Below are 14,989 nucleotides of genomic sequence, written 5' to 3' on the forward strand. Positions count from 1 at the left end.
CATGATTAGCCAAGAGTCTTCAGGTGATCACAATTCACGTCTCTTTCCTCGCTATAACATTTTATAAAATGTTCAGGAAGGAGACGTGTTGAATAGCTAAAAAAGGAAAACTGCCATTTTTATTTTGTATTTATTTACCGACACGGCGTATTCAAGTGACTACAAATTCAATGCCATGTTAAATTAGGTAAAAGTTTTTAGGTGTGTTAACTGAGCTACTTACCAACACGATTTGCCACTTCTACTTCGTGGCTTTACCCTTATGTAAATTTTCAAGGTCTAGTAGATGTTGAAAAGCTAAAAAACGACCGTTTTATTATCTGACATACCATAACCAAGTGATTACACACTCGATGACAGATGCTAAAATAGTTTACAGCGTGTGTGAGAGCGTGTTAGCTTAGCTACACACCGGCTTCATTAGTCAAAAGCGTCTTCAGATCATCACAACTCACTTCGACTTCCTGGTTATACCATGTTGGAAAATATTAAGGGGGAAATGTGTAGAGAAGCTGAATAATAGCAATTTTATTTCGGATTTTGGTTGTAAAATTGATATAAACTATTTTGGGTATAAAAATAGATGATACGACAAATTGTGTTACTTTACAAGTCATGGCATCTGTACTTGTATTCAAAAGTGTCAAAGAAATCTTTGTGATGGTTTAGTCCAAGCAGGTGCATATTGATTGAATTGACTTGAACGCTTTTATTGTCATTATACAAGTATAATGAGATTTAAAGCTTCACCATTAAGTGCACAAATTAATAAACAATAAATAGGCAGTCAACATAATAAGTAGTCAACATAAATAAGCGATCACATTAATAAATGGGTACAAAAAGTGACTAAGTGGTTAGCAGTCTGGAGTTTTAGTGCAAGTACAAGATAAGAAGTGACGGATACCTGTCAACCTCTGCCGATAACTGCCCTTATAAATGATTATGATTCCCCTTACAAACCCCCAAAAAACCTTACAAACACCGTACGACTCGTACGGTGTTTCTAAGGTTTTTTGGGGGGTTGTAAGGGGAATCATAATCATTTATAAGGGCAGTTATCGGCAGAGGTTGACAGGTATTAGGTCCAGAACTCAAGTTGAGCATGGTGACGGTTCTTGGGAAGAAACTGTCCTTGAGTCTGTTTGTCTTGGCTGTTATAGTCCTGTAGTTGTCGAGGTGGAATCAGAGGCAGAACTAAGGAAACAAAAGTGCACAACTTGTTAGCCAATGAGTTTAAGATGGATCAAATGCCGGTACTTTTTATGAAATATAAAAGAACAAAAAAAAGAAGACAACGCACGCTCTTTGGCGAGGCAAGACGAAGAACGGGAGCATAACGAAGCAATTGTACCTCGTCGTCGCCGTGCAGAAGTGAAGAGGCGTCGGTGCGTGAAATAGTCTATTATGATAAGAATTAAACAGCTTTATCAAGATGAGATGGAGAAGGAGAAACGGCCTGATAAGAGTGAAACTTAGTCGGCGCAAACACGGCACGCGCGATCGCTAGTCGCGATACGTCCGCAAGGTTTCGCATCAGTGCTAGTGAGGCCCTTTAAAAGTGGTTGACTGCAGCTTTAATCAAATTTAAAAAAGGACTTTTTCAAGTTTTATACATTTAAAGTGGAAGAACTTTTAGACATGCAGTTTTGGCTGTGATAGTTTGTCTTTTTTTAGCTAATTAGCTAGCGTTGATAGCGATAGAGTGGCTGCAGATACCATTGACGGGGATTCTTCTCAGTCAAAATGGATTGGACGTCTAGTGTTGTCAATGGCAACCTGTAAATCAAAGGTAGTTAAAAATTTAAAACAAAAATCTTATTTTTTTAAATCTGTTTTTATAAAAAAAGTGCAGGTAGGTTTGTTACCAAAACAAAATTATGCTAATTTCATGTCACAATGACAGATTGTTTTAAAATACTGTAATATTTCCCTTTTTTTTTTCAAATCTAAGCTTACATTTACATAGTATTTTTTTTTTTAAATGAAGGAATTTAAGTAATTGTTTTAATAGACACATTTAACCTATCTAAATATAATAGAAACAGAGTAGTTCAGTTTAAAGTGAGTAAAATAAAAAAATAAAACATGGGTGAATGTCATTATAATTCCTGAAACACATTTTATTGAAGCTAATGTCAATATCGTAGTAGAATACAAAGCATTAATAAATAAAAAAATGTTCCTGAAAAATGACCGTTTGATATTTGACGCTAATTAACCGTTTTTTTACCCCAGCACCCAAATACACAGTAAAAAAAATGAATAAAACATGAAATGATTTTATCACTAGCCATTTATTCCTTATTAAACACCGCCATGTCCGACTTTAGCAGCCATAATTCTTCATTTTAAGGCATTCTTTGGACACCCTCCCTTACAAATGACACGCAAGCGGCGAACGCGTGCGCATTTGAATACATTTGCATCCGATCCATCACGCGCTCGTGTTACTTAAGGCGCCGCCGTCTTGGCTTCACGATAACAGCCGCGTGAAATAATATCCTGCTCGGCTGCCATCTTGTCTCCTCATTCTCCTAACCCTCGTTTTTTCTCCATTCCTTCATCTCGCCCCCCCCGGGTAACTTTTTGACCTCTCGCCCATCCTTTACGAGAGCCGCGGACGCTAATGGCCCTGGCGCTAACTGCTGGAACACCCCAACTTTGGGTGTTTGTTTAAAAAAAATGGTTAGAGACATAACATGAAAAGTGGAATAATGATATTTACCTGGTGTGTATAGCGTGTGGTGTGTTGGTGCGCGTCGCTGCGTTTCGGAGGCGTGCGGATCATTTCACGGTGAGGATTAAAGAGGGTCAGGTATGATATCTTGTTTCCTGTGACCCGCTCATCGCATGGTTTCCCACACTTGTCACTTCACGCCATCGCAGTGGTGTCCAAACTAAGGCCCGCAAGCTAGCTCGGCTCTGATTGGTCGATATCATTGAATCTGGCCTGCACAAGAAGCTGCAGTTCGGCCTATGTTCTCGCTAGGTATTTAATGAGTCCCTTTTCATGAGTTCAGAGGTCAAAATCTGACAATATTTTGAAATCAAAGCAGGAAATGGACTAAAATTTCTGTACTTGGTTTTACATTTATAGTAAAAATAGTCAAATGTGATAAGTAAGGACATTTTAGCTGTTAATTTCTTGACATTTTTTGCAGTAACTGGACATTGTCTTTTTGTACTGCAATTTTTGTATTAGTAGTAAAAATGGAAATAAATATACAAACATTTTTCATTGACAAATGGATTGGATTTCTATTGCCGTCAACGTCAGCCAATAAATTAAGCTTTAAAATACATTAAAAAAATATATATATATATATTATATATATATATATATTTTTAAACTTAATTCCTACTTTTTCCTTAACAAATACTTTCAAGTTATTTTTTTTCAAAAGTGGCAATGGCAAAAAAAAAAGTTTAAACACCCCTGTGCAACACTTCTTGCCCAAACACAAACACAAACACACACACACACGGTAGTGAAAAATATGGTAAATCCAGATTATCTCTTGAAACCTGTGTCTAAACGCATGAGTCATGTTTTAGTCCTGTCGCCGCTTCCCTTCTCGACTGTATTTGTTTGTGTGCGTTTCCCGTAAGTTATGGCGCGTTATCATAACAACTGCTTCTCCTGTCAACAGCCCATAATGTCTGATTTACAGGGTTGCCCTCGGTAACCAGAGGGAATTGAGTGCTTCGGAAGGAGAGAGCATCTGTCACGCGCGTCAGTAAGAGAAGGAAACTCCTTGCGTCTTATTGGCGGATCTAAACCTCCATTTTTTTTTTAACCAAAAGCATTTTTTTTTAACCAAAAGCATTTTTTAATTGTATTTTTTCCTTTTTTTAATATATTGATCAACTTTTTCTCTCTTTTCTCTTCTCTCTATTTTGATTTTTCTCTTCACATTCACAACCAAAAAAATAGCCACATTCATTTCCAATGACAAAAAACTAAATAGAAATGTCAAAATGTAACATGTCGTGCAGATTTACATTGAATTGGACATGTCATTGTCAATTACAGGCAAAAGAGTTCATTTTTTGTCATTTAGGGTTCTTACAGGTCACCTTTGGTAAATTAAGGCATTTCCAGTTACTTCCTTTTAGTTTTGGGGCATTTTAAAGTTCCCTGTGACCTCATTGGCTGCTATTGAAGACCCCCATTTTGACCAGGGGGGCTAGCTACACGAGCGCCGTTGACCTTTCGCGCCGTAGCGGCGTCCGTACGAAGGGAAGTAGCGCACAAAGAGCTCTATTAACTGGGAAAGGCGATATAATGGGGAAACAAGACGGGCCTTTCAAGGGAACAGGCCCGGCTGGCGGCATGCATAATGTAACAGCGGTCTTAAAACAAGCATCTACGGGACCCCCATCCCAACCCCCCCGCCCCCCTGTTATTAATTCTCCCTGCGAAATATGAAATACCCTCCGCGCACGTTTCGCAGGCAAGGATGGGAATCATTGTTGTGTGTAATTATGAAGACAATGTTCAGAGGGATTATCAAAGAAGTGAAGGGGAGATAAGGATGCGGCAGATGAAGAGGGTGCGGGCACCACAAGAAAGACGAAGAGGAGGAGGAGGAGGAGGAGGCGGTGTGGGGAGAAGAAAGAAAGAAAAGAAAGAAAGGCCCAGAGAAAGAGAGAGTGAGAAAAAAAAAAGAAAGGGAGGAAAGATTACCTCTCTTCTTTTTTTTGCGGAGCTATCGTTCCCCTCAAAGCGCCTCCCCTGCCGTCCTTCCTTCCTTCCTTCTTTCTTTCTTTCCTTCCTTCCTTCCTTCCTTCCTTCCTTCCCGGGGCGGAATTAGCATGATAATGATGTGGTGGCGGAATAGGGCAGCAGGCAGGTCTTTTGGACACGCAGACAATGCTATCGCCCGAGCAGGCGTCTGGAGCGCGGAGAACGGTCGCTGTGGGACAAACATGTCAACACACATACATAAATATGGGGAGAAGGTCCGTGGATTACTGCGCTTGGGAGGATTTCCACGTGGAGAGGGGAAACGTTAGTGAGGTTTACATGGGGGGGTTTGGAGCGTTATCGCTTGTTACATCTTTGACGAGTTTTGGGAAATAAAGTAGCCCCTCCATTATCTTCACTTATAGCGAATTTACTACTTTGTGATTTTTGTTGTTGCTATTAATTATTTAATTGTATTTTTTTAAGTTCATAAAAATGTGAAAATCCACACAAACTCGTTGCTACTAGGACTTAGCACTGAAGTAAAATCTAAAAATATATTTAAAAAAAGCTCAAATAAACATTGTTTTAGATCTATAAAAAAACGGAATATTCAGGGCTTTTAATCCAGTTTTTTAAATCCATTTATAAAAAATAATAATCTAAATGTTATATCTAAAATGTTCCGGCCCACATGAAATCGAGTTGACGTTAACGCAGCCCGTGAACCAACCCGAGTCGGACACCCTTGCCCTAGAGCACCTGTGTCAAAGTGGCGGCCCGGGGGCCAAATCTGGCCCGCCGCATCATTTTGTGTGGCCCGGGAAAGTAAATGCCGAGTGAGTGCCGACTTTCTGATTTAGGATCAGATTAAAATGAAGAGTATAGATGTATATTCAATTTCCTGATTTTCTCCCTTTTCAATCAATAATTGTCATTTTAAATCCATTTTTTCTGTGTTTTTAGTTCAAAAATCATTTTGTAAAATCTAAAAATATATTTTAAAAAGCTAAAATAAACATTGTTTTAGATCTTTAAAAAAATGAATATTCAGGGCTTTTAATCCAGTTCTTTTAATCCATTTATTAAAAAAAATATCTAAATATTATATCTAAAATGGCCCACATGAAATCAAGTTGACGTTAACGTGGCCCGCGAACCAACCCGAGTCTGACACCCTTGTCTTACATGGACGACCATTAACAATTTAAAGCGACAAAACTTTTACCGTCAGTGGCTCTCACTCCGTTGGATTGGAGCGCTCTTTCCCCGTCAGTGGCGGCCAATGAGTTCAACTCCATCGTGAGTCTTCCTCCTCCTCCTCCTCCTCAACTCGATATCTGCTCTGGGAACATCATTAAGCTTCTTGTCTGCTAATCAACAGCGCCCACACACCCACACACACCCAAATACACACTGCGCGCTGACAAACGGATGGTGCTTCTTCAGAGATCTGGAACATTTTCCGGGTCAGGCCCGGAGCCACGGGCCCCGCGGGACGCCGGGCCACCCCGCCGCTTGAGTGTCGGGAACCGGGGGCACGGCTCCAGACACCCCCCCCCCCCCCCCTCCGCACACACCCGCGGCGAGCTGCGGCCCGTGTGTAAACATACTGTACGCACCATCATGGATGACGGCGAGTGCGCGAGCCCGTAACGGCTGTCCGAGCGGAACACACACATACACATACACACACACATACACACACACATACACACACATACACACACACACACACACACACACACACACATACACACACACACACACACATACACACACACGCCGTAAAAACACAGAGAACTGTACAAACACGCCGACACGCACCAGAAAATTCCGTTTGGCGACGACAAAAGCCTCATTGACGCGCTGCGAGTCTTCCTCTTCGTGAGTAGAAACGGGGGGAACCAAATGAAAATTTCAACTCCAAACCTGTCAAAAAAAACATTAAAGATTATCCTTACCTGATAGGTTAGCACAACAAGCTTTTCAAATATGTCGGATACGCAAACATGCAAGTGGAGTGTTAGAATCGAGTCGAGAGCAGACATTACAGCTGTCATTATCACGTGTAAGGGGCTTTGAATTGACACACACACACACATACACGTACACACGTATATAAAGACACACCCACAGGATAAGTGCGTTCGCAATGATGGCTTTTTTTCCCGTCCAAGGCTGTTGCAACAAATAGTCTCGCATCTCCCAGATTACCGTCGGCGCACATGAAGCGCTAGCGGGGCGCTGCTGCCAATCTGAGGCGCAACCTTAATCCATCTTTTATCCTTCCCCGCATCTTCCGCGAGCTTGTCAATCCTCCTCTCGGGGTCTCCCACGACAACCTGCCACCCATCCGTTTTCATCAATGCCTTCCGACGTTCGGGGTTTGTTTGCGGATGACATTGTGATGTCAGCGTGTTGTGCACGGGATTGACGATCCGATCCCGAAAGCAAGGCAAACTGGGGAATTCGGGGGGAGAAATTCATCTTGAAATTCTGGGCTGAATCTGCGAGTTAGGCCTGGGCAATTTTAGGAGCATGAACAAGAATAGGTTGAGTTCACTTATTTAATTGATTGAATGTAGTGGAAATATTGGCAGATTATATGATACAGTGGTACTTCTATATACGAAATGAATTCGTTCCGAAAGTGGTTTCGTAACTTTTTTCCCCACAAGTAGTGACATTTTATATTAAATTAGCATACCGTATTTTTACAACTATATGGCACATCGCATTTAAAGGCGCAGTGTCTGTAACGAGTGCTATTTCTGTATTTGACACACACAAAGGACGCACCGTTTTTAAAGACGCAGCCAGGCATGGCAAAACATACACCAGCTTAAACATACGGACACGCGCTAAAAACACGTTTTTAAAAAGGCAACGGAAGCAAAACGGAGTTCGGTTGTACTTTATTTGGCCATTTTACAATGTATTCGCGTCATCATCACCCACAAATCCATCAAAGTCCTCATTTTCTGTGTCCGAATTGAACAAATGTCCAAATGAGTCATCGAAGACGCTGAGTTTTATACGTTCGTCCAGGCGGCCACAATCCATTCGCAAATAGTAGCTAGCTAGTAGCTAGCGTAACTATTCCAACGCTGCTTTCCATGCTTCGTCAAGCTGTTTCAGAGAAAATTTAAGACTTTTATGTGCGCCGTATAGTCGTGAAAATACGGTAATTAATTTCACGATCTTTAATACTACCCCCTAATCTCTTTAAAAATGATAAAAGCATTTCGTGTGAAATGTTTTCAAATGTAGGAAACTATTAAAATGAATAAATGCAAATAGGGTGGCAGCTGAGTAAACATACGTACACATACACGTAAACACTCCGCTTAACTTCAAATGATTTTACGCACACTAGCCAATGGGAGGCCGGTGAGGTGTTGGGAGCCTATGGGAAAGCAACTTTAGCATCAGAATGGGGAAAAAAAAATAGGAAGTCTATTTAAATTTCGAAGGATGTTTTTTTTTGTCGTTTTGTAACCTGAATATTTCGTATGTAGAGGTACCACTGTATACATATACACACAATTATGTACTCATTTAGCTTCATCCTAGCATGCACACAATATCAGGCTAAAGAATCGTAGGTTATTTTAGGAGAGCGGTAGGCATCTAGCGCCCCGGTTAGCTTATATCTGTGCGGCAGATGCCAGCGGTTAACCTTAAGTTCCCCTCGCCGTTTGAGGTGAAAGATCAGCAGAGGACTCGGGGGGGCGTCTTGTGCGGCGGTGCTTCCAGAACAATGTTCCGCTCAGTGGCGCTACGACATGTGTGACGCCGCGCGCGCTAACTTAAAGGGAGCTTTGTGAGTCCCAACTCGGGGGAACTAATTGTTTCGAGCAACCCGAGAGGAGCCGGAAGGGAGGACGGCGACGGTGGCGGTGGACAATGAGCGAGGAAGCAAAGCCGAGGGCCATAAATTAAGGACTCGCCGGATATTGGCTTTCCACATGGTGCGGACTTCACGGGCCAGCGCGGATGCTTTGCTATCTCCGACCAGAGCACACCTTCTTCAACAAAAGCAACTACGTTGAAGGCTTTCTGGACCTTTGACCATCAACAGCACAAAATTTATTGTTCAAACTCCATCTTATTTCAATTTATAAAGTTTTCTACAGTGTTAATTCCCCCAAAAATCCAATATTATGTTATATATCAAGGGTGTCAGACTCGGGTTGGTTCACGGGCCGCATTAACATCAACTCGATTTTATGTGGGCCGGACCATTTTAGATATATTTAGATTTATCTTTTTTATAAATTGATTAAAATAACTGGATTAAAAGCCCTGAATATTCCGTTTTTTATAGATCTAAAACAATGTTTATTTTAGCTTTTTTAATATATTTTTAGATTTTACAAACTGATTTTTCAACTAAAAACACAGAAAAAATGGATTAAAAATGTACAATTATCAATTTAGAAGGGGAAAATCAGGAAATTTAATATACATCTATACTCTTCATTTGAATTTGATCCTAAAACAGAAAGTCGGCACTCATAATTTACTTTCCCGGGCCACACAAAATGATGCAGCGGGCCAGATTTGGCCCCCGGGCTGCCACTTTGACACCTGTGTTATATATAAACGATTTAAAAATCATTCTGGAAAAAACAGCCATCATTCATTATAAGCAAGAATTGTAAAAAGCAAAATCCCCATTTTTAAATATATATTTTTTTTAATGTGTTCAAGAATGTTCTCCTTTTTCACCCCTATTTTTAAAAAATATCTTTCCCGATCTCTCTGGATTCTGATTCAATTTATTAAAAGTCCTATTTCAAATAATAATTTCCTTCCATTTTTTAAATATGATTTTATGATACTAATCCTTTTCATGCAAGGTTCAAAATAAACACGCACCATTTTATGGCCCCTACCTATTAGCACTAGCGCTAACAGAGTTTACCCTAAGTGACCTAATGAAGTGGCTAGCGCCATTAGCCGCGTGGCTAAGAGGCGGCCATCTGCATGCGAATGGCTGCCTTTTCATGCTAATGGCTTCTCGGAGATGTGCGGCCGAATACTAAACAAGAGGCGGCGTGGGGCACCGAGACAGTTTAGATAAGTTACTCATGAGGGACAAAGACAAAAAAAAAAGAGCGAGGGCTACTTGAAATGCAGCGGGCCTCCCGTTTACACGCACAGCCGCACTGGTGAACACACACAACGCTTTAGCCCAACTGGACTTTTTGTTATTGGTTGTGAAAACGACAACGTGATCTCCTAACATTGCCTAATTTGCACTTTTTAACCTTGTGGAGGTCAAAAAATGGACAAAAACAATGACTTGGGTATATAAAAAAAGGGGAAAACAATATTGCAGTTTAGCTAAAACGTTTCTTAAAATGTAAATAAATACAACTTATATATTAACAATAGATAAAAATGTAAAATTATTAAATAAAATGAAGCGAGAGGACATCCATTTTTCTGCTAACCTTTTCCTATCATAAAAGTCAGCAGAAAAAAATTGCACTAACATTTAAAAAAAATGTTTTTTAATGATTTGGACTATTTTGATGTTAAAAATTGGTACCTGATGCATAGCTGGAATTGATTTCATAATAAAAATAGAACTTTAACGTGAATGCTGTTTGTGAAACATTTACTTTGAAGTCCTGTTTAAAAGGGTTTAAAGTTTATACCAAGGGTGTCAGACTCGGGTTGGTTCGCGGGCCGCATTAATGTCAACTCGGTTTCATGTGGGCCGGACCATTTTAGATATAATATTTAGAAATTTTTTTAATAAAAGGATTAAAAGAACTGGATTAAAAGCCCTGAATATTCAGTTTTTTATAGATCTAAAGCAATGTTTTTTTTAGCTTTTTTTTTTTAAATATATTTTTAGATTTTACAAAATGATTTTTGAACTAAAAACACAGAAAATGGATTAAAAAATGACAATTATTGATTTAAAAGGGGGAAATCAGGAAATTGAATATACATCTATACTCTTCATTTTAATTTGATCCTAAAACAGAAAGTCGGCACTCAGGATTTACTTTGCCGGGCCACACAAAATGATGCGGCGGGCCAGATTTGGCCCCCGGGCCGCCACTTTGACACCAGTGTCATAAACTGTAAAATTAGTCTTTTGTTTTGAGTAAATACATTTACGTATTTAGAATTTATTTTTTTAAATAAACCAAATGAGATTGTGATATTTTTTGCTGACGTTGGACATAAATCCAGGTGCAAAAAATATGTAACAATTCTAATATTTAAAAATCTATTTTGTATCGGTGGTTTATACTGTTTATAAAGGACTAAAGATGAAAAGCTTACGTATTTACACATCTAAGTTCATTAAAATTAAATATAAACATGTTCATTAATTTGTGCTGTCCCTTATTAAATAAAACGACTTTCCACTCATGCTGTTATGATTCTAGTCATATTTACCGCTGTCAATCAAAAATAATTTTGGATGTGTGTTGCCGTCAATGGCAGCCCAGTGACCTGATGAACTTGACATAGCCCAATCCCATTAAATACAACAGTGATCCTTCCCTTTCTACTTCATGACTTTAGCTCACCTGTGTTTTTGTTGTCGCCGGAGTTAATGGATTGGCGCCCGCTTAAAAGTGAGGTCGCCGGGTCAAAGGTCGCCGCTCTCCCTTTGATGCCAGCCGGACGTCCCGGGAGGAAGAGGAAACCCCGGAAGAGGCTTTCTTCATGGATTACTTGGAAAACACACGGAGAACCCACGTCATCAATCACGGCCATTTACGCACCATAACAAAGGATCCTTAGGTGGCTTTTTCTTGGGAAAATACGGGTGACGTTGCGACATGTGGCGGAAGGGCGGCGTCCATGTGTTTTCCTCCTTTGCCGCCTCCCCTGACCTTTGAACTTCCCCGCATTTAAATTCATTAGCGAGGAAAGAGCAGGACGTGAAACTAGTTTAAAAGCTCGGGAAATCCGGGTAGAAGCGCTTTACGGAAACCCGCTTTTTAAAAAAAAAAATATGGGTGTGCTATTTTTCCCCGAATTTAGCCGAGCATTTGTACGTGCCTGGCTTCGATTTCATCTGCAAATACACATCTGCGTGCTCGCCACTAGTCCATAAATTCATCTTTAATAACCATCCCTCAGCAGCCGTGAAACCCGCCGCACGTCACCGGCGCCCTCGCGAGCTTTTAACCGTAAACTTTCCACTTCATTTAGAAGGCAAATTGACTTCAATTGATTCCAAACGAGTTAACAATTAAGAGCGAGCTTGGTAAACAGCGGCGCCGACATTTTGCGAAAGCCGCACAGCTGTGCGGTGAGGAGACATCTGGCGGGGAAACGCCGGTGAAGTACTCGCTTATCCTCACAAGGGTCGCGCGGGGCAGCCAATATATAGAATATAAACAGACAATATCAGTGAATTGGACATCTATCATTGTCAATAGCAGGCAAAGAGGTCATTTTGGGTCATTTTAGGGTACGCATAGGTCACTTTTGGTAAATTTTGGGTGACTTTCTGTTGGTTTTGGGGCATTTTTTCGCGTGACTTCCTATTGGTTTTGGTGGATTTCCAGATGTTTTCCTATTATCTTTAGGGCATTTTTTAGGGTGACTTGCTATTGGTTTTGGGGCATTTTGCAGGTGATTTCTTGTTGGTTTTGGGGGATTTCTAGATGTTTTCCTATTGGCTTTAGGGCATTTTTTTAGGGTGACTTCCTATTGGTTTTGGGGCTTTTTTTTCAGGTGACTTCCTATTGGTTTTGGGGCTTTTCCAGATGTTTTGCTAATGGCTGTGGGGCATTTTCAAGGTGACTTCTTGTTACTTGGGGGTATTTCCAGATGTTTTGCTATTGACTTTGGGGCATTTTTTTAGGGTGACTTCCTATTGACTTTGGGGCATTTTTTTAGGGTGACTTCCTGTTGGTTTTGGGACATTTTTTCCCTTGATTTCTATTGGTTGTGAGGCATTTTCCAGGTGACTCTGTTGGTTTTGGTGCATTTTTCGAGTGACTTCTTGTTACTTGGGGGCATTTTTTCGGGTGACTTTCTGTTGGTTTTGGGGCATTTTTTCGGGTGACTTTCTGTTGGTTTTGGGGCATTTTTTAGGGTGACTTCTTGTTAGTTTTGGGGCATTTTTTCGGGTGACTTTCTGTTGGTTTTGGGGCATTTTTTCGGGTGACTTTCTGTTGGTTTTGGGGCATTTTTTCGGGTGACTTTCTGTTGGTTTTGGGGCATTTTTTCGGGTGACTTTCTGTTGGTTTTGGGGCATTTTTTCGGGTGACTTTCTGTTGGTTTTGGGGCATTTTTTCGGGTGACTTTCTGTTGGTTTTGGGGCATTTTTTCGGGTGACTTTCTGTTGGTTTTGGGGCATTTTTTCGGGTGACTTTCTGTTGGTTTTGGGGCATTTTTTCGGGTGACTTTCTGTTGGTTTTGGTGCATTTCCAGATGTTTTCCTATTATTTTTGGGGCATTTTTTAAGGTGACTTCTTGTTGGTTTTGGGGCATTTTTTCGGGTGACTTTCTATTGGTTTTGGTACATTTCCAGGTGATTTCTTATTGCTTTTGGGGGCATTTTGAGATGTTTCCTATTGGCTTTGGGGCATTTTTTTAGGGTGACTTACTATTGGTTGTGGGGCATTTTTTCGGGTGACTTCCTATTGGTTTTGGGGCATTTTTTCTACTTGACTTCCTATTGGTTTTGGTGCATTTTTTTCACTTGACTTCCTATTGGTTTTGGTGCATTTCGAGATGTTTCCTATTGGTTTTGAGGCATATTGATACATTGTAGACTACACATGCTGCATATTCAAGCAATTGCTAATGCTAACATGTAGCTTGCTCGCCTTAGTCTTTTCTGACTGACATCCAACATTAGCAGGATAACACAGCACAGATCTCAATGACAAAAGCACTTACCTGGCAACCCGCCGTCCGCTTTGATCCCGGTCGCAGTAGCATTTTCGACCAGCAGTCTTCCATCTCGCTCCTTTGGGCCAACACGTGCGAACAGATGGCGGCTCGAGAGAGCGTCTGACGGGAGGAAGGGGGGGAAAAAAAAGATCAGCAAACTAAATAATTGCCTCCTAAATTGTTTTCCAATTAGCCTCATGAATCAAACCTCTGCCCCTTATGACCGGGCGAGCGGGCGAGCGAGCTAGCGTGCGCGTGTGGGCGTGGCCTGGCTTTGTTAAGGCCTGAATGAGTTGTTGATGGGCGCAGCAGCTTGGGTCTCTGAGGGGTGGGAATGGGGGGCTAAGTTGATAATTGCAGGGGAACTTGGACTCAGTCTATCTAGCTAACACACACACACAAATACACACAAAAACAGCTTTGTGAGGACGTCCCTTTGATTAAGCCACTTAAACAAAGTGTACCAGCCCACCTCCCATAATTCCCATCTCTTTGTCTCTGTTAGTGCGCTTTCCCTTTCTGCTGGTGTGTGTGTGTGTGTGTGTGTGTGTGTGTGTGTGTGTGTGTGTGTGTGTGTGTGTGTGTGTGGGCGTGGCTACATTCAAGCCTCAGCTGCTGTTGTGTGCAAGGGTGAATTACACGCCGTGCTGGAGTGTTGACAGGAGCAGCTGGACATCACCCAGCCATAAAGCGTGGTGTGCGCCTAGTATGTGTGATACGCCCCCTTCTGGTGGAAAAGCAGACTGCAAATGGAAGGGTGGTAGTGTCGGATTTAGACACAGGTGTCCAATTCAAAGTTTGGGGGGTCAATTTGAAGATTTATTAAGAGTGTTCTGAGATTGTTCTGTTTTTGTTGTTGTCTAGGGCCTTTTTGTATATTTTTTGAAAAATGTTTTTCATTTTCAATGTTTGTATCAACATTTTGTGTGCCCGACTTTTGTGTAGTACGCAATATTTTCACTGAGGGAATTAGAATATTTGCAAGATTTACGTAATAATAATAATAAATAAACCAAAAATGAAGACATTATTTTTTAATTGGTCCTTATTTTGATTATTATGAAGTTTTTTTTTTAAATACTGTTTTTTCGTGAAGTACAAAACTATTAAAAATGGAAAAAGAATGAAAAAAAACGAATTAAAGTCAAGTTATGATTGTTTGACGATCAAAAGTGAGCCGAATGACCTCAAACCAAATTGGACAACCCTTACTAAAGTTCGTAAAATCCCCAAAATGCGCCAAACCGTCACCCCGGTCATTTTTTAACATAACGACGTGGCAAAATAATGCTGATTTAACGAAAAACATGAAGTCCTTCCCCCTAAATTTGCCTTAAATCCCCCAAAAATAATCATCATCGGAACCTGCATTTGACATCTTTCTCCTCGTATTTTTATTTTTTGGCCTCGATC

The 14,989-nt window shown here is 40.7% G+C and overlaps 1 long non-coding RNA gene across 4 annotated transcripts in view; it reads right to left on the reverse strand.

Annotated features, from left to right (window-relative positions):
- Positions 1 to 1,030: 1,030 nt before the first annotated feature.
- Positions 1,031 to 14,989, reverse strand: part of LOC144078041 (uncharacterized) — a 28,476-nt gene continuing 14,517 nt past the window's right edge. For 2 of the 4 annotated variants that reach the window (XR_013301152.1, XR_013301149.1), the window contains exons 7-12: positions 13,583 to 13,696; positions 11,251 to 11,397; positions 6,518 to 6,622; positions 5,919 to 6,035; positions 4,691 to 4,919; positions 1,031 to 1,197 (exon numbers count right to left, since the gene is read on the reverse strand). This is a non-coding gene — a long non-coding RNA (uncharacterized LOC144078041). Of the gene's footprint in view, positions 1,198 to 1,303; positions 1,403 to 4,690; positions 4,920 to 5,918; positions 6,036 to 6,517; positions 6,623 to 11,250; positions 11,398 to 13,582; positions 13,697 to 14,989 lie in introns of all 4 variants that reach the window. The other 2 variants (XR_013301151.1, XR_013301150.1) reach the window with 2 other exon arrangements.

Source organism: Stigmatopora argus, chromosome 7 (assembly GCF_051989625.1).
Source record: "Stigmatopora argus isolate UIUO_Sarg chromosome 7, RoL_Sarg_1.0, whole genome shotgun sequence".
NCBI classification, from domain to species: Eukaryota; Metazoa; Chordata; class Actinopteri; order Syngnathiformes; family Syngnathidae; genus Stigmatopora; species Stigmatopora argus.